Raw genomic sequence first — 21155 nt, 5'->3', positions numbered from 1 at the left:
GACAGTCTTTTTCACCTGATAAACTTTACTTACCCTGTTGGTGCACTTAAATATTGTATCGACTCAACGCAAATTTGTTACTTTTATCTTTCTAAGATATAAACGTAATTTTCCTCCCAAGTTAAATTTGCTATCCATTCTTTCCTTTTGAAACTATATTATGAAATGTCAGTGGATTTTCACCAGGTGAAATTCTTACAATTTCTTCTAAACCAATCCTTGTTTGAAATGTAGTGCTCCACCAAAGTGGCACCTGCTATACTCTTTTGATTATGCAGATAGCAAACATCTGAATTCCAAAAACGATTCAAGACTCGTCATCGAAGATGGGGTGATACTTCAGTTTGAGAACGATCGCGGAATTTATGCATTTGGTAAGTTTGCAAAATGGTACCTGGTCACATATTATATAATAAAAAATGGAATATGCTACGTTTTCACAATTTAAAAAGTGTCTTTAAAAATTATTCATCTTTAAAGAGAAATTATTTTTACCCTATGCAAGCAGCAGAAGGGCTGAACAGACCAGGTTTATTTCCAAATTTAAAGCCTCCTACAAAAAAATAATTTATTGAAACCTTTATTTTCGATTCCAAGGGCTGCTACGGTTGGTTATTTTCGATACGAACAGACCTTGGTGACATCGGTGTGTGTAACATACATACGCGGTGAAGCAAATTTTATTTTTTTTAAATATTTGGTCGAGACTAACCAGTAATTTTTTGCTATTATAAATTAAAATTATTAGTATATAAATATTCATGAGTGTCGGAGAACCACATTCTGCTATATTAGCACGAGAACGATTAGAAGCAATAAAATAATATATTCCTGTGAGAGATTCTGTTAAAAGAAAAATACGAGCAGTTGAAGATGCAAAAAAGTGTATTTAGAGAGTTATCAACCGAAGTATTTAAACCAGTTACTGAAACCACCGAAAAAATCCTACTTGGGGATATTAGAGATCCTGGTATTAGAAAACGCGGTATTCTTCCAGTGTTAAAACAAATTGAAATGCAAACTCGACCTCGACCTGTAGCTGCACCTTTACCTGCACCTGTGCGTGAAAAATACGATAAAGAGTTATGTCCATATGGAATAGCCAGAATGAATCAGTATCCACTTAATACTCAAGAAGATTTTGTAGAATTTGGTTATTTTGCTTATAATTCTTTTACAGATAGAGAAAGATTTTTAAAATCTGATGTTGATGTTACTAATCGTCAAAAATTTGCTGATTGGATGTACAAAGCAAGGTTAGGTATTACTCGAATAACAGACAAAAGAACCGGTAATTATGCTGCCTTTATGCGAGGATATGATAGAGAAGAACAAGAAAGACTTTTACCTGTGCAAATTCAAAAAATAAAAATAGAAGATTTACCTGCGGTTATGTTTAACAAACATTCCCTTGTATCTCTAAAAGATCGAGATAGAACAGCTAAAATTGCTGCATATGACGATGATGAAAAAAAAAATATTTACTACAGAGACATGTTGATAGGGTCAGTAAAGATGAATGGCCAACTTACTTGTATTTTACTCACAAAAATACTAGTATTAATCTAGTTGATCCAGATTATAAAAAAATTATCGAAGAAGTAGATGAACTAAAACGACAACCTGAAGAAGAAGAAGAAGAAGAAGAAGAAGTTCCGCAAGATAAATCGACATTTCAAGGTCTTGTAACTGCAACTATGTTTAAAGATGATACTATTGAAAGAATTAAGGATCAAAATGAATTAATTCGTATTGCTACACTTGAATATAATAATAAAAGACAATATCTGAAAAAAATTATATTGATACTGTTACCAGCAATGAATGGATTCCTGCGTTATATTTCGCTCATAAAAATACCAGAGTTAATCTTGATGATCCACATTATAAAAATTTCAGAAAATATATATTACAACAAAAAAAAGTTAACCGGGGAAGAAGAATTTTATTCTCCACCACAATCGCCAGGTGCTACCGGTAGCGGTTATAATTCTATCTGTCCTGATAGTGTTGCTAACGATGTTTCTCGGCTAGAAGTTCTTACCGGGGTAAAGCGAGCCGGAAATAATTCACGTGAAATAATTAATGAAGCAGCTGATATTTGTCAGCGATTATTTCGTGGTGGCATCGTAGATGTTCACGTTTATAGAAATCTCATAGATGAAATTATTGACGATTACAGCGATTAGTTGTTAAATAAATAACTAATTAAATAAGATGATCCTTCACAAACATCATCGTAGACCTGTGCAAGCTAGACTGGTAAATGCTCGGTTGCCTATGTATAAATTTACTCACGGGAACGGACTCGGTGAAGTTGTTAAAGGATTAATTACAAGAATAGCTCCTAAAGCTGGATCTGTTGTAAAACAATTAGCAATGAAAGCTATGGGTTTTGTTCGTGATAAAGCCGCTGCTGCTGCTAATAATTTTGCCGGTAAAGTAATTGGTACTGTCCAAGATAAAATAATGAATTTAATAGGCAGAAAAAACCTATCGCTGCTGCTCCGATTAAATTACCCAGCACCGCTGTAATGCCTAGCGACGTAAGTAAGATAATAAATGGTGCAGCAAATCAAAAACTAACAGAATTAGCGAATCAAGAAACAAATAAATTAACAAATCAAGAAGTTAATAAAATAGTCAATCAGGAAATAAATAAATTAATAAATCAAGAAACCAATCAACCAATAAATACTAATTTTATATCAGGCAGCGGTCTTCGTTTTAGAAGATAATCTTTATAATAAAATGTTTGCACGGACATCTAATGAGGCATTTGACATGGATGAACCTATAAGCAAGGACACGCAGTAACACCAAATAGTGATAATCGAGTTGAAGTTCAAATTCATGATACAGACAGATATTTTCTACCATCTGAGGCGTTTATTGAGGTTGTAGGTCAGATTATAAAAACTGATAATACCGAACATGGAGAGCATTTCAAAGTAGGATTTGTAAGTAGTGGTATTATGGCGTTATTTAAGAGCGCCACATATATGATTGATGGAAAGGAAATTGAAGCAATTACTAATGATGTTGATCTCGCTACGACAATTATAGGCCTAGCTAGGTACTCAGATGATTTTACTAGATCAGCTGGTCCAAGTATGATGTTTGCCAAGGATAATACTAATGAAGCTGATCATAATCCGTATAATATAGGACGACCGAGAAATCATGCTGATAACAACGACGCTGATATTGCGCCAGTGGTTATGAATGCTAATCCCAATTACAACCTAGGTTTTGCTACGTGCAAAGCTATGTTAGTAGGAAATAGCAGAAGATTTTCATGAGCGATTCCATTATCTCATATATTTGGATTTTGTAGAAATTTTTTGAAAGGTAATTTTTGGAGCCAAACACACAGTTACTTTCATTCGAAAAGGTAGCAATGAAGCCATCTGGCGAGAAGCTGGTGATGCTGGCAAGGTATTATTAACTACATTTACCCTCTGGATGTCAGCAATGACTCCATCAATAGATGAAGAACAGAAACTACTTTCTTTTATGGATCAAGGTGGTAAATCAGTTATGTCGTGGCTAACAACAACTACTGATTCTACCACTACTAATATTAATGGTGATTTTACTTGGCGTATTGCATCCCAACAAGGTGTTTCTGCACCTAGACATATATTTATTACTCTTCAAGGTGTTAATTGATATGATCAAACACATAGTCACATGATATTTGATCCAGTTGCTGCTACCAATGTATCGTTGAGAATGAACGGAAAACAAGAACCGTCTGAAGAAATATCGATAGATTTTGTAGCTTATTCGGTAGCACGTGGATATCATCGCTTGTTAAGTTTTATGGGACGAGATCAAAATATTGACACAGGTTTGCAAATATTACAGTTAGATTTTTTAAATCGTTATCCGATTTATTATTTTTCACTAGAACATCTCGATTTGGTAAAACAATCTGTCGTTGATATACATTTCAAGGCAAGAATTAATACTGGTGGAGTTAATCATAAAGCAATCGCGGTTATACTTAGCGATAGAACTATGCTTCTTGAAGGTATTAGCGGCCGAATGAGAATCATTGACGCGCCGGTAGAAAAAATGTGATCTAAATTTAAATCAACCGTATAATTATAAAATGCCATACGATCATGTTAGTGTCACTCTGACTCCATGTCAGATAAAAAAAAAACTTCAATTAAATATAACAAAAACCTGCGGGGTAAAATTAAAATTAAAAAATACTCAAATTCAAGGTGGACCAAATAAATTAGCGTTAACTAAAACTCAACATAAACATTTTACCAAAGCTAAACCAGCGAATATTGGCGTTCACGTTGATCTTAGTCCAAGTGCCATCAGAGACATGGTCAAGGTTGGTGGATTTTTGCCGCTTTTAGCCGGAATTATTTCAGCATGAATTGCAAAGGCAGCGGCGGCGGCTCCATTTATATCAGCAATGGCAGCAGCCGCGGTTCCATTAATAGCAAAGGGCGCCGTATTAGGTGCGGCCGGATACGCAGGTAGCAAATTAGCACAAAAAATAACAGGAGGACGATATAGTTAAAAAAAGGACGCGGACTGAGATTGCCAGGAACGCCAGCGTCGTGGTACGGAAGAGGCCTTCGATTGCCAGGAACGCCAGCGTCGTGGTACCCAAAAAACGCGATAACACCAATGTCAAATTTAGATTTATCTAACGAAGTAAAAAATATTTTAAAAAATTCTTTAGAGGTGTATTTATGCGAGATCAATTACCAGCCAAACCAAACCGCAACGAAACAGGAATAATAAATCTCGATAACAGTATTGGTCCAGGAACACACTGGGCTGCTTACGCGATAAATCCACGTGAAATTATTTACTTTGACACGTATGGGTTAATTATGCAAAAAAATTAAATATCCCAATTTGGTATTCAACGCAACCAACGCAGACGCTAACTGATCCACCGATATGTGACGCTGAAACAATTAATATTCTTGATGCGATATCAAGATCAATCAAGCCATATCACAAAGTCGTACTTGATTACACGTCTGATAAATTAAATCAATCACGATTAAATAATGGTTGATATTTATGGAAGATCTTTATCAAGAATACAAAAAGGACCAGCTGATGTTGATTTATCTAAATATGCAACAAAAGACGATCTTAATAATTTATTAGCGATATCAGGAGTAGATCCCGACGAGGTTGTTATTTTTCAGGATCAACATGGAAAATTACAAACCAGTAACGTCAAACTAGATGATATAATTCAACGAGGCGAGTATAACGCCTACGTAGGTGATTTTACTGGTTTACAAGAAACTGTTAGAAAATTTAATGAAATAACCGCCGAAATTAATAGAAAAATTAATGAAACGGCCGCTGAAGTAGATAGAAAAATTAATATAAAAACCGTCGAAATAGATAGAAAAATTGATAAAAAAACCGCCGAAGCAAATAGAAAAATAGCTGAAATTAACCTAAAAATCGCTGGCATCAAAGCTGCTACTGATCTATTTGAAGGTGTTGGAAGACGGCTTCCAGAAATTATTGGTAAAACTAATTTTATTAATATTCCACAAGCAATAACACCACAACAAGTTAGTAACATCGTGTTTACAATTTCGTCAGGATCAGCAATATGGACACCAGAAGATAATAGTTTCAAATACAGCGCGCCAGTTACTGGCGTGTATCAGTTATTTTTCCTCGGTGAGATTCAGAATAATCACTAAAAAATATAAATAGAGACACTCCGCCGATAGATTTCTTGGATTTTTAAATCTTTTAATGAACAAAGACGTCGAAGAAACGTTCGAGCTAGAACCACCCGAAAGAGCGACGGCAGTGCCAACAAATTTTTGGTGGCTCATGGAATTTATCGCTGAGTCACCTCAATTATTTACTTAGTAAGGTACAATGAGTGAGTCCGATTACAGATATAATCTCGCACGTACCTGGCAAGATTCATTAAAACTCATCATAAATACGTACCAGGTAAAAATAAAAAATATCAACGTCGATTAGTTGCCATTGACGTAGTTGTTTATTCGGTATCAGCAGCAGTTGCTGGCGCCGGAATAATATTATCCGCGGTGACAATGATGGCACCGGTCGTTGTTACGATCGCTGTATCTACGGCAACAACAATTGCAGGTGTTCTTAATATTATTGCAAAAACAATATCTTCATGTACGAATGAGAAATTATCTTCGTACGTGCTTAAATTACACACGGCAACGGCGGCATATTCGACATTATCATCGTTGTTATCTGAGAGTCTCAACGACGGGAATATATCTGATTTTGAGTTCTCAGCAATGATAAAAATTTATAACCAAGCCGATATTAAAGCTACGAATATTAATAATGTCGGAGCTGCAACAGATTGTGACGAACACAACACCACCAAGAACAACAATGACCTCGACGAGCTCGACTAAGCCAGAATTTAACATTAATTTTCCAACAGCAATTTCCGTCGACGAAATCGCGTTATCACAATTGCGAGTTTATCACAGTTGGCCCAATATTAGATCAAAATCATTTGGTAGTTTATTATCAAATAATTCGTTTGTTTTCGCTAATAAAATCAAACCGGGTGGTACTCCAGATTGGATCGTTGTTGGATTACCAACAGGTAGTTATCAGATCGAAGAAGTTAATAATGAGTTATTACTTAGAATAAAAAATATAACTGGAGAAGAACCAGGTATAAAAATAACCGCGCATGAACCAACGTCAACTTCGATCATCGAGGTAAAATCACCGTACTTCGTTGATATTTATGCAAGTTCAATAAGAACAGTTCTAGGTTGGCCTGAGGTTATACCGCCAACACCACCAGTATCACCACCACCGGAAAAATCCGACTATGTCACTGATAAACAATCATATCCTGAAATTGTTCCAAGTCATAAAAATAAATTAGATTTCATGAAAATGTATACTGCAGGAATTGAATTTTTTGTTTTTGGTAAAAACAATTTATCGTGGAAGTTATAAAAATAGGAGAAGAAGAAAAATCTTATCGACAGAGGACGATAGAACGAGAAAATATTTTTCTAAGTGATATTATTGCATTTTTCAAAGAAAGTAATGAGAAACATCAAGAACAACTACGGTTGTTACGGCAGTATTTTCAGGAGTGTATTTTTAACGTATCGAGCTCATGTAACGATATAATCAAACACGTAGAAATATTAAATCAACTAGCATCTGACATGGAATATTTTCACACGCGAATAGTTCAGGCAATTATTGATGAAAAAACAGCAAATAAACATTTTTAACTTTACATGAAATAACCGAGGCGACGCTGCCAGATTATAAATTTTCTGGTATAACGCGCCTGAATTACGAAAATCCGTCACTCACACCATCGATAAATATTTTTCACAATTAATCGCCGCGTGGAGAAAATCGTTACCGCCAGCATCTATACTTGCGCATAATAATGATCAATTTGGACTCGGACGACATATTTCTCCGCACGTCGTAAATATAACAAACGTCGTCGCGGTTAATCTTCACGCGGATGTCATCGAAAACAGCTACAGCGCAGACGCGTCTGTGTCAGATCGTGCCCAGCAAGGATTTATTCTTTATTTGTTTTCACCAAAGGAACCACCAGGATTTTTGATTATACAAGAACCAATTAATCCTGTTTATCTGCGGTGTTATAATCGATTATTATCGAGAATTAATTTCAGATTAACCGACCAAGATGGAAATTTACTTGATTTACGCGGCGAAACGTTAAATATTAATTTGTTAGTGACATCCTAAGGATCTTGATTCTTGCCACGGTAAAAAAATGACCAAAAAAAAATAGATAAAATACAATAAAAATATCATTTTTTTATTTTTATAAATCTCATCTATAAATTTTCAGAATTTACCATTTTTTAATTGTCTTGTTCGGGTATTAATTACTTTTCTTGAATTTTACTCGTCAGATAATTCTGATCTAATCTTTTCGACGGCATTAGATAACGCGACAAAATCCTTAATTTGTGCCTCGTTAACAGATGCCAACGACTGATACATCGCTGCTTGAATCTTCTTTATGAATTTATATTCGGCTGGTAGAACGTATCTACCCTCATGTTTGTTTTGTGCGAGTATCTCAAAGTCGGAGATAATTTTATCAGTATCTAACTCGGAAGATAATATTATTTTATTGTTGTTTAATTCTTCGATGGCTTCAATTACATTGTTGATGTTTTCTTCGTTCATTATACAAATATTATGTCTTCAATAAATGTAAATATTTTATTTCTGAAATAAATTTATTCATCAGATGATAAATAATAAAATTCGATCCATTCTTCAAATTTATATGAATATGTCGAGGAAATTATTTTTTCTGCAACATACCGCACTGAGGCTGATTTAATATCAAAATATTTACCAGCCGAATACATTGATTGAAATGTAATTTCCTCGCCGGTTTCTACCTTAACTGATTTTACCTCCTTAGATTCTTTTCGTCCACCGACGTTACCAGATTTTAAATTTTCACTTTGTGTAATCGCTTTTAGATTAGATAATTTATTATTCAATGTATCTCCGTCAATATGGTCAATTACAAGTTTATCTTTGATTGGTCCGTTAAAACATTCATCAACAAATCTGTGCCATCGATGACATTTTTTTGGATTTGATGTGGTAAATCTAAGATAACCAGAAATATCAACAGTACCGACCGTATTTTTTGTTTTACAATGTCTGACAACACCGTCGCATGACGCCTCGTAGTTATCAAAGATTGGGTGCTTCATGAATATTGAATTCATATAGTAATTACCAGTTGTCTAAATCAAGATTTGCTTGAAATCTGTTAATATAATCTTCTTCACATTTGATTATTCTGTCACTGATGTTAGTTTTTTTGTCATAATGTCGCTTTAGTTCTCGATAGCATTTTTCGCCGCATTTTATGCATAATCGAGTTTTTCCTCGAACTCCGGTAGCATTTTATACATCTTTGCGGTCCTAAACTACCACCGCGGACAGCTGGCATGTGTTCGCCGCAATATTCACGTTTGCACGATTGATTACGACAAGTCAACGAACTAAACAATAGCCATTTGCAATGGTTCATTATTATTTAAATATTTGTTTAAAATATAATATGAAATTATTTGACATTGATGAAGTTGAATACGATATACCTGACGCTGATAAAGCAAAGAAGGAGTTTTTCGATGATGGAGCGGTTCATACTTGGTCAACTTGGAAAACAAATTCAATTAATAACACAATGACAGACGAACGAGCCAAAAAAATAATTCATTATATTCGAACTCATCACGGCAACGAACAGTTTATATTTGGAATCAAATTTATCGCACAAATGTCCGACGACGTATGGGTTATTCGTGATAAACGTGATCCTATAATCGGAGGAAAGAAAAATGTTATTCTGTCTGCAGGTAGCCGGCCTGGATTATTAACTGGCATAGATAAACCGTACTACACTAGATCCTATCCAGTAAGTGCTGTTGTTTATGGAATTTATAAACTAAATAATAAACAAGAAGTTACAAATTTATCTTTGATGAAAGTATCTTCGGTGTTAAATTGTGTAGCTGAACGAGTAATGGAACATCTAAAAGTACAAAACGTGGATCTGGTTTAACATCGCTGAGGTTAGAAAAAATAAATACCTGGGCGGAATCAGTCGTTGATGGCGCATCAGTAACTGACGTTGCTGTGTTATCGAGTAAATTAAAATTTCCCAAAGTGGTAAAAACGTTATCGGGGGAAATTTTATATGAGTCCGCGTACAAATCTCGAGGAGCATCGATTGAAATTATTGATCATAATTCACACGCGTGGACATCTGCGTTAACAATTTTTCCACGAGATCGAGTTGTTAAATTTTATCCCGAAGAAGAAGATTCTGAAAATCCTACAGAAATGTTTAAATTTATTCACAAAATAAGTAGATCAGATCCAGTATCAGTGTGGTTATTTCGCAGCGAAGATAATTACGATCAGTTTGTGCGACCTAACGGTGACGTTTATAGAAATAAATTATTACATGACTCGATGAGTGAATTAGCAGATAAATACTCAACAAATTCTGAACAATTATTAACTAATTGTTTTACTGTTCCTTCTGTTGCTGCTCACGCTGCTAGAGAGAAAAACTCATGGAAGCCAACCAGGTGTGAATTTCTCAAAGATGTCCAGGACAGTTGTGTCGAATATGGTCACGGCGGATTATGGAACACTAAATAAGACAGCGATAATATGATATCTGTTGACATGGCTGCGTGTTATCCTGGAAGTTTTCTAGGGCTAGGTGAATGCGCTAAATATTTTGTTAAATTTGGTCATCCTTGTAGTGAGATGACTAGAGTGTCAATTAACGGTCTTTTGCCAGATTTTCCCTTAACCGGATTCGCCCGTGTTGTATCATTCGAATTTGCTGAAAATTTACATAAAATATATTACGTTTGGTTTGGTAAACATTTTGCACATCAACGTTGGGTTCATACTGCTCTGCTTCGATACATGTTAGATTCAGCAATGTCAACTTCGTTGACAGTTAGTGAAGCAATTATTTCGTATAAAAAACAAACTAAACTTTGGTTACCAACTGACCTCGACGAAAAAACCGCCAAAGATTTAGGTAGAAAAATAATTGGTAAATTTACTCAAGGTGGTGCTTACGATCACAAACGGCATCATTCTAGGTTATTTATGGACGACGCCGAATTAGATTTTATAATTGCTGATACTGCATCAAAAGGTATATTTTGTAACCGAGAAACTATTTACGTTGATGGAACAAAATTAGGTACCGTAGTTAGTTATCTTGACGGAGAATCACCTCAATATACTCATTTAAGATCATCAATACTCGCATATATAAGTATTAATTTAGTTTAGATGATAACTAAATTTCCTGATATCGCAGTCAGAGTAGCAATTGATTCATTTTACATCGATGACAAATACGCATCGTTGTTAGAAAATCTAGTTGGTGATGTTGCGTGGGGCACCTGGAGAATAAAAAATGAAAATATTCTTTGTTATTGTGAATCCGCCGACGTCGCAGATAGTGACGAATATCATCGCGGTACAATGCCAGATATTTCATCGGCACCATCCGTTTATGATCCAATTTCGCGTCATAAATTTGTGCACGTGAATGGACCTGGTGCTTCAGGAAAAACTACTCGAGCAATAGAATTATTTAAAAATTCAGATTTAGTTGTGTTAACGCTAACACATAGATTAGCGAAAGAAATGAAACAACGTGGCGTTAATTCTTGCACTTATCACAGCTATTTCAAATATAACGGTGGTACTTGGACATCCTCGCGAATGGGTGAAAAATATATAAATAAAACTATTGCCTTTGATGAAATTTGTACAGTAAATCTAAAAACGTTAAAATTATTTCTTGATTGGTTGTCGTTAAAAAACACCGCCGTAATAATGTGCGGAGATCACGGTCAACCAAATCCAATTGACAGCGAATCACCACATAACTGGCTAAAGAATTTTGTTGATTATTACGAGGAAGTTAATACCGATTACAGATCTCTTGATGAATCACTAACTGAGTTTAAGAAATTAATTCGATTACAATCAAATAAAATCCAATGCTACGTAATGAGAAAAGTAATCGATGAAACATCAATGAAAGATTTCTTAGATTTATGGCGGCCATGTCATTTAATAGTTGCGAGTAGAAAAATAGTTCGTGATGATCTTCAGCGACAATTATTTCAACTACAACGTGAAAAGTTTTTATTATTGCCAGTACCGTTATGTTATCGGCCAGCAGATACTCGACGACAAAATATTGACGTTGATATACCAGGAGGAAAAAAAAAGAATTTGGTGTTGAATGATATTGTCGCTGTTGATATTAATCTCGTGAAGAGGCGTTAAATATAGAAAAATCTCCGTGGAAATTAGGGTATGCTATGACAATTCATTCGTCGCAGGGACTGACTATGGACACAACTGTTTGGGTTGTTGATGATCGCAGAGAATGGTCAAATTTAGTTTATTTAGCCGTTTCTAGAGTTAGAAAATTATCACAACTACGACGAATTGGTTGTTTAAGTGATTTAGGTGGCAATTGAGTACCAGCGGGAATTATTTGTAATTCTTCGCGAGTAAATCCACGTTGAGGAGCTAACGAATCAAGAACATAAATTGCAGGTCCTCCTGTTGACCTTGTTACGGTAGATATTTTATGTGATGCTACGCTCCAAATGGGATCAGTTGCTCTTTTTCGCCCACCTTCACCCTCGCCGGGTTTATATAAATAAGTGACGATGATACTACCTAATACCGGCCTAGTTGAAAAATCACGCCTAATTATCGGTATATTTGTTTTTGTAATAGCAATTGCTGGTTTCATTTTTATTGTTCGTGTTATTTCGTTATTAATTGCGTTAATTACATCAGATAATCTTTCTACCCACTCCTGAGATCGCTCATCGGAGATAAATTCCCTCGCATATTGATATCCAAATAATCGCTCATCAAGTGTTTTATTAAATCGCTCAACAATTGATTGATCTCGGTGAATTTCAGCGTGACCGCGCCGTATATTTGTATTATTTTTTTTTCATCAACGACGAAACAGCACCGAGAAATTCCCTACCTGGATCAACCTGATGAAGATTTGGCCATGTTAATGGTCCTTGTAGATAAATTCTGTTAAATGCGTTTGCAACTTCAGTAGCTGTTTTAGTTGCTAACGGCTCTGCTTCTTTGTACCTGCTAACAATATCAACAACCGTCAACACAAATTCGTAAGTTTTACCGTCAACGGTGTCATGGGGTAGAAACATTATATCAGCCTCGTGAACTTCATTTGGTACACTAACATCGAAATGTGCATGTTCAATTCGCTTAGGTGGAGGAAGATAAATTTGCCAAACAGCTTGCCTTGATAACCATGATGCCGCCACGGGATTTTTTACTTTAGCGGCTTTCGCAAGTTTGCTAATTGCTAATTTTCCTCTCCAAAATCCTCGTGGAGAATAATAAATTGCTTCCATTATTATTAATTACCAGCGCCGATCATTAATTTTCCTTTCATTGCGCCTTTGACTGAAAAAGTAGCTAATCTTTATATGATAGATTTATTAAGAATAGAATTTAGAGCGTGAATTAAATTTACATCAGCGAGATGCCTTTGTTGTAAATCGCCACTTCGATAAGCAATATCATGAATGAGACACGCATCATTGATAGCATTTACTGGTTCTTCATTTGGATTTGGATTATTATTATCATCAAGTCTAATATCTAATCGAGTACCGGGACCGCAATAATTATATCCAGGTAGATGTTTTTCTCCGGGATATTTTGCCCAAGGAGCACCAGGTAATCCACTTAATGTTGATGAGATATCACCTCCGTATTTCTTTTTTTTTAGGTTTTGTTTTAGTTGATTTTGTTTGCCCAGATGAAACAAATCTAACTTTCTTTATTCCACATTTCGCGCACGCACCGCTCATTGCTGGTTTACCATTGCGCGTTTTAACTTCAGTCAGACCTATCGTTGGAGTACGCGAGCGACATTTTACACAATATAAATCCATAATATTATTATATCATGAATGTAATTGATTTTTCAGCCACAAAAAAAAAAAAACGTGAGGAAGTTAAACATCACGCCGCGCTACCAAATTCCATTAGAATGATAAGAATAGGCCCATCTGGATCTGGTAAAACTCAGTTATTGTTAAATTTGATAATGAGATGGTTAAAATGGGACAAATTATATTTAGTTGCACCATCTGTTGATGATCAGCGATGTTATCAAGTATTAAAAGATTTTAACGAAAACGCGTCCGAGATAAACGATAACGTTATTGAATTTATCACAGATATTAATGAAGCACCATCTGTCGAAGATCTTTACGGAGAAATAAATAATTTAGTTGTGTACGATGACGTAATGTTAGATAAACAAGCAAATCCGGCTAGGATATTTTCTCACGGACGCCATGAAAATACAGACGTTATCTATGTAACTCAGCGATATACACAAATACCAAAAATAATCAGGGATAATTGTAACATTTTAGCGGTATTTAACGGCGTTGACACACACACACGCTAAGAAATATTCATCAAACTTGGTGTAACGGCGACATGGATTTTGTTAAGTTTAAAAATCTATTTAGCCGTGCTCAGTTAACTCCACATGGATTCATAACGATAAATTTATATGATCCACGATCGCGATATCGGATTGGTCTCGACCAAATATTTTTAAAAAATAAAATTTGCTTCACCGCGTATGTATCTTACACACACCTATGTCACCAAGGTCTGTTCGTATCGAAAATAACCACCCGTAGCAGCCTTTGAAATCGAAAATAAAGGTTTCAATAAATTATTTTTTCGTAGGAGGTTTTAAATTTGGAAATAAACCTGGTCTGTTCAGCCCTTCTGCTGCTCTATGTATATGTATATATATATATATATATATATATATATATATATATATATATATATATATATATATATATATATATATATATATATATATATATATATATATATATATAAAGAGAGAGAGAAAGAGATAGATAGATCGATAGATAGATAGATAGATAGATATAGATATATAACTCACACCAAGTCTTAATAAAAATCAAATGAATTCCTTTGTTTCCGCCAAATTTTTGACAAATAAGACAATGATGGAAAACTTTTTATAACTTTTTGGAAGTTCGCATTGAATGTTTAAAGATGATTTAGTTCATTTAATTGTATTCGTAATGGGAGATGAGGATGTAACATTCAGGGACCACTATAACGGACATGACATCTCATTTTACTTTTTACAATTGAAGATAATATATCCTTGACATATATTTCATCTTTGCCTTTATACTCAGCCACCTCCGCCAGACGTTGTACATTAGTTTTCTCTATTATTCCAACATTTACTTCGATTTCTCGTTACCATTCCGAGAGGATCACTGGACCATAATTATGGAATATTTCGTACCAATTTTAATTATGTGCATTGTCTTGCTTAGGTTCCTTACACACCAGAGGGCTTGCCGACCCAAGGATAATATTAGAGGGAGCTAATGCATCTAGATGGTTTGGGATTATTCTGACTTCAACAGTGGAAGGTACATTGTTGACCTTTTTATGACAGATCTTGCATTTAGTATCATTTTATCTCATTTTGTTAGACCATGTATCATTGCCTAATTGACGACATCTCTGGTATAAACCAATTAGGTCTTGATAGTTTCTCCTCCAAAGGTGATTCACTCGTTATTTCTTCTTTTCTTTACCCCTTCCACTACTCCAAAGAGGTTATTCTCGCGATAGGTGTACCTTTCTCTCCGACGATTCGCGCTTTGATTATCAATATCGTTCCTCAAACCTAAGATATAAATACGGTCTGTATGTAGTGTTGGGTTTTTATAGTTCTTTATATGAGAATTTGATGTCATGAAAAGCATACCAACATTTATTTTCCGATGTTCTGAACATTACATCAATTACTGATAATTATGTGTCTAGCCTTTAATGAGAATACAAGCGAGTTAATGTTTCCACTAACCTGAATCGGGGTTTAGACGATTATGATAATGTTATGATAATGTTCCACTAGCACAGTGTATTGGATATATGTGCGACTCTTGAATATGTTAAATTACAGGGATGAATAGATGGCGAATTTCGCTCTTAAATATACATCACAATAATTATAATATATTCCTTATCTTCAAATATTTCTTTCTCAAATGTGAATGACGATAGTCCACTTTGTCGTTATTACTGTTATCATAATACCATATACTCATCCTAAGTATAATTAAATAGTTCATGTAAGTTTCTTATATAAATATATTATTAGCGTCCATTTCGTAGTTATATAGGTGCCGCTCTAATGATTTTTATATCTACTGTCTCTAATGTGGTCTTTACTTGATGTAATATTGTCATGCAAGTGATATTATAGCGTACTTTCCCTATAAATCAATTAAAACGGTTTGTTTAATTTTTTGTGTATGGTGTGGACTATAGGAACCACAATAATTTTGCTGTACTGTTTTCTCCGCGGTCATGTACTTACAGGTAAATTTTATATCTATAGTTTAGTCAAAGTTACTATGAGCGAGGCTTATATGAATTTACTTATATAAACAGACAGTTGGCCTTCCCTACAGGTAAAATTTATTACAATTGATATCTCAGCGTCTTCTTCATAAAAATTAATAGCAACGATCTAAATCTCTGCCTGAATGGGCAGCCAGGTGCGCATTTTTATAGGTAATTGATCATAGTGCGAAACCCTTCATCTCAACTTCGAATTTCAAAGCATAACATTATTCGTGCTGCGCTGAATCTGTATATATTGTTTGTTCTCTTTTGTCTTACAGCTTTAGACCATGAGCAAGATCAGAATGATAACCACTCAACATGGGTAGCTTATTCCTGTTGTCATTCTACAAATACATTACAGACATGCATATTATGGACAAAAGTTAATGGGCGGGGAAATCGCAGAAGCGTACCTTCAGAGACTTTTATGTCATCCGTTTTCACGCTTGGGTTCGACACCATATCTCTTGCTGGATACCGTGATAGACAGCAAAGACACAGCCATCGTGGATTAATAGTATATACCCCGCCCCACTATCATCAATTGAACAACGACATGCCAGCCACTATGGTCCTGTTCTTGACCGGTCTCTGTCTTATGCCTGTGATCGTAATGGATGACGACCACAATCGATCATTCAGTAGCAGACACCAAAATAATGACTTTATCCAGTCTCACGAACCCATATTATCCAGGTACTCTCAGTGGCATATGGTAACCGCATAGTACCTAAAGGCACTTTCTGCGTACTACGCCCAATTTAGTACCTCAGTATCAAAGAGATATCCCTTCACTTTGTCCTCAAGAATTTGCCACACAAAGGAAGTATGTACTTAGCAACGGCTTGGAATTCACCCTATCAAGCTCGATATGTTCTGCGAGTTAGATAGGCACCATCCTCGACTATTCTCCAGGTATTTCACAGGCAACACAAGTGACAACACCTTTATCCACATACAAAGGAAATTTCACGCAAGTCCCCTTGTCGTTTTTGTTTTTGTCTTTTCTCTTTACGCACCGATTCTCACCCAAAATCCGCAAACAAACCACGTCCCTCACTATCGCAGCTAAAGCGGAGTTATTCTTAGGACTATTAACAAAATGATACAAATGACACAATATAAATGGTACAAGCCACTGGAGAACAGTCTACCGAATATACAACTGTCGCAACCTCAGTTCTTCTGAACAAACATGGGCTAGAGGCAGAGAGTTTTGGTCCGCTACAGCCCACCATCTAAACAATTATATCATCTTTATCCTGCCTTTAGCACCGACCACGGCATGGAGAATTATCTTGTTCGTCCCTACTGAATGGGATAAGATGTGACACGATAACATATGGACCGGACAAGCGGTTCCCTAGGGACTGAGGGTAATATTTAGCGTCCCTGTACCATTGTTAAGGGTCACGTGAGTCACAAACATACTCTAGCAAAATTCAATCGCTCCCATTGTGTCGCGATGAAAAAGCCACGATGTGTTCTAAATGTCTTCCACGCGGGAGACTACACAATCAATGTTGACTTGGAAGATGCGTATCTTTACGTAACCATTCACACAGCTTCAATTTCAGAACACTCTCAGTAGGACTCAGAACCAGCATGAATTTGATATTCTTATCTGTCCGACATATCAATTATGATGAGGTATCTCAAACTGCATGTTGGAACGAAGTCCCACGACGTTTCTGTTTTAATTTGATTTTTTAACGTGGTGTCTTCAGCGACAAATCCACATCCACATTCGTCATGTCCCATGCCGATTAAAATCGATTAAAATGTATTAGTGATCAATTAATCCCTCGGGTTTCACTCAGATATGTGCCTGGTGAGATCAGTTAATGGTGGAGCTATTTTCGTCCAATTGGAATGCAAATGCACAACGTTTGCCTTACAAGTACCGGATATGAAGGCTTGTTTGGTCGATGCACTTTCTATATACTGGAACGGCCTGGAAGCATTCGCTTACCCTTCAACAACTCTGATTTTAAAGGTTGTACACAAGGCAAATAAATCGAAGCGACTCTTCATTATTCAAATGAGAGAATCGTGTTATCAACGACCTCATCACTGACTGGTCAGAAATCTCCAGGAATTGAAAATGTCATCGCTTGCTCAAGCAACAGCTGCGGCAGGTGTTTTGTTGCATCCCAGTGTAACTGAACCTGCTCGTCTTTATAGTATTACACAAACCTTAGGAACAGACTGTTCTCACAACCAGTAGTTGAGATATCGCTCGTGCGAGACGGCTCTCCACTTTAAAAGTGAACGAAAACAAATGTGATCTTCAAACTGGTGTGTGCCCAAGAAGAAAACATACCACGCTTTCATCTGTGTCTCAAATATCTAACTTCTTACTATGTATCTTTGACAAGAAACAATTGATACCAATCAAGCGTTTTGTTTCACACGTACTGACACTATGAAACATCGTGAAAGAAAGGATACCAAACAAAACAAAGACCTATCCGATATTCCCTTCATCTCAATGTATTCCACGAGAACCATTTCGACCTAGGAAGTGTTAATTAAAAAGGACAAAGCCGTAACGTAAAAATCCCATACCTATTCCAACCCGTACTAGAGGGAAAGGAAAACATTTCAACACGAACAGTTTTGTCCTAAAAGGTGCGTTAGTGCTTCCGCATATCGAAAAATAAGCCCAGACAAAACGTACCTCTGCCACTAAAGTGAGGGCAGTTTGAAGATACATTGCATTTGACCGAAACTGTTCTCTATCATTATCGATTTCTTTCGATTGAGAATCAAGTTCACCTCTCCAACATTATCTCAGAGATCTTTAATCCTAAAAGGCACACCTATATCTGCTGTTGCATATAGTCGTTTCGCAAAACGTTACAGTCTCAGGCCGTTCAAATTCTTCATCAGGACTCAGGTAAACGACTTCTTTTGATTTGCAGGAAGAAATATATTTCGATGTTGCGGTTGTCCCTCCGACGAATATAGTTTGTTCTCCACTCGTGTTATCTAGAAACTGTCTCGCACACTTAGCACACCGCAGATGGTATATCCTTGGTAAGAGGATGTATCTCCTCCACATCGAACCTATTATTTTAAGGTATTATGATTGTGTAACGTAGTTGAGTAACAAACAATTTTTGTCTAGCAAAATGTTTCTTTAGTTATACTTAACCATTCACGATATACATATACACACAACTCCGCAATGGCATCAATATGGAGAGCGTCCTGTCTATTCTAGCAAAACCACTCACAACCTATCCGCAGTTACGTCCATACAGATAGAACCCATTTTGATCTAACAGTAATTGAAACATTTATGATATGTTGAGCCAATCCATGTTCCAGTGTCAGAACAATATACCTGCCATCTAAGTGGACAGATAACTTTTATATTGTTAGCTAAATGTATCAGCCTGGATGGGATGAATTTGCGAAAAATTATTGTCCTAACCTTTTTTCATCGGAGAAGTATTTTTAAAGAAATGTAATATATTAGAAAAGAGATTTCCCTATACGCGCCATTTCATTATAAGTTGTCATACAAACAACAAATATATATATATATATATATATATATATATATATATATATATATATATATATATATATATATACAACTTCAAAAATCATCCCCCCTGCGGGTCCGGGGTTGTAGAATTGGCCCGACGTGCCTCGCTACGTGTCGTAAAAGGCGACTAAGTAGAGGCAACCTGTTTGCCGTGGGTTGCGTCCCGTGTCGGAGGAGGAAAGGATCCTGGTAGTTGAGCAGAGGCTTTCCCTGCAACACACTACTTTGGCCTCTACTTCTCTTAGACGGGTGGTCGGGATGGGCCCGGTTCCGACAAATCGGCTGGTCACGCCGAGCCCTAGGAGGTCTTTATTTACTCTCTCACCTTCTTTATCTGTCTCCTTGTATCTCTCTTGATACCACCGTTGCCCCTAAATTCTCTTCCTTTATCTTTCCCTTTTCCAAGTCTTAGAAGACTTCCAAGAAGGCGGTGGCTTAACGGGTCAATCGGGGGGTAATTTTACCGACCTTACAAATTGGCGACTTCAGGGTCATTCAAAGGTAATTTTATCAACTGAGTATGGCATCTGTGTATCCCTGACACTTGAAAAGTGTCCCCTTGTTGGGCTCCTTGGTGGGTGGGGAGCACGGGTGCTGAATTTTTAATCTAGCCAAAATGGATATTTCCCAAAAAAATCAAAATAAACGTACCAAAACTTTATCTGACTCGGACGACGAACCATGTAGTGTGGACACATTTCCACGCTTCATGGTAATACAATCTAAAGATGCCGCAAATTCCCTTGCTTCACTCTCTCCGTTTGTGATTGAGAAAACAATTACAGGTTTGATTGGTACGCCAAAGAGCGTCAAAAAAATGAAATCGGGTTGCCTTCTCGTGGAATGTGAGCGACGAGGTCAGTCAGACAATATCGGGAAAATAAAAACTTTCTTCGATATTCCAGTGACCTCATTCGCTCACACCACGCTGAATACGTCCAAAGGCGTGATTCGCTGTCGTGACTTGGCTGGAGTCACCGACGCAGATATCATCGAAGGAATGAAAAGTGAAGGTGTCACTGCAGTCCGTCGAATACGTATCAAACGTAATAATAACCTGCAGGACACCAACACCATTGTACTCACCTTCAACAAGCCAACTGTACCCAAAGTGGTCAAAGTTGGCTTCTTGCAAGTGAAGGTTGACATCTACATTCCAAACCTCCTTCGATGTTACAAATGTCAAACATACGGCCATCACGAAGACCGCTGCTCTAAAACCCAAATATGTGGCCGATGCGGAGAAAATTCTCATCAGGAAGCTGACTGTAGAGCAACTCCGCATTGTGTCAACTGCGGAAAAGAGCACCACGCAAATTCCAAGGATTGCGATACCTGGAAACAGGAGAAGGAAATTCAGAGGGTAAAATACACAAATAATATTCCCTATCCAGAAGCCAGAAAACTTGTACAGGCGAAAACAGCCCATCCTGGCCCATCCTTCTCCACTGTAGTGAAGAGCAATCCTAAAACAACGAAGGACGCTCAAACACAAACAGAAGCACCC

The 21155-nt window shown here is 36.4% G+C and overlaps 1 pseudogene; it reads left to right on the top strand.

Annotated features, from left to right (window-relative positions):
* The window catches only part of LOC149772570 (uncharacterized), a 75105-nt pseudogene that overhangs the window by 22944 nt on the left and 31006 nt on the right, over positions 1 to 21155 (top strand).

This window comes from Sinohyriopsis cumingii, unplaced genomic scaffold (assembly GCF_028554795.1).
Source record: "Sinohyriopsis cumingii isolate HCF-2022 unplaced genomic scaffold, ASM2855479v2 utg001392l, whole genome shotgun sequence".
Classification (NCBI taxonomy): Eukaryota; Metazoa; Mollusca; class Bivalvia; order Unionida; family Unionidae; genus Sinohyriopsis; species Sinohyriopsis cumingii.
Note: the sequence above shows the minus strand (reverse complement) of the source record. Positions and strands in the feature narration are given on the sequence as shown.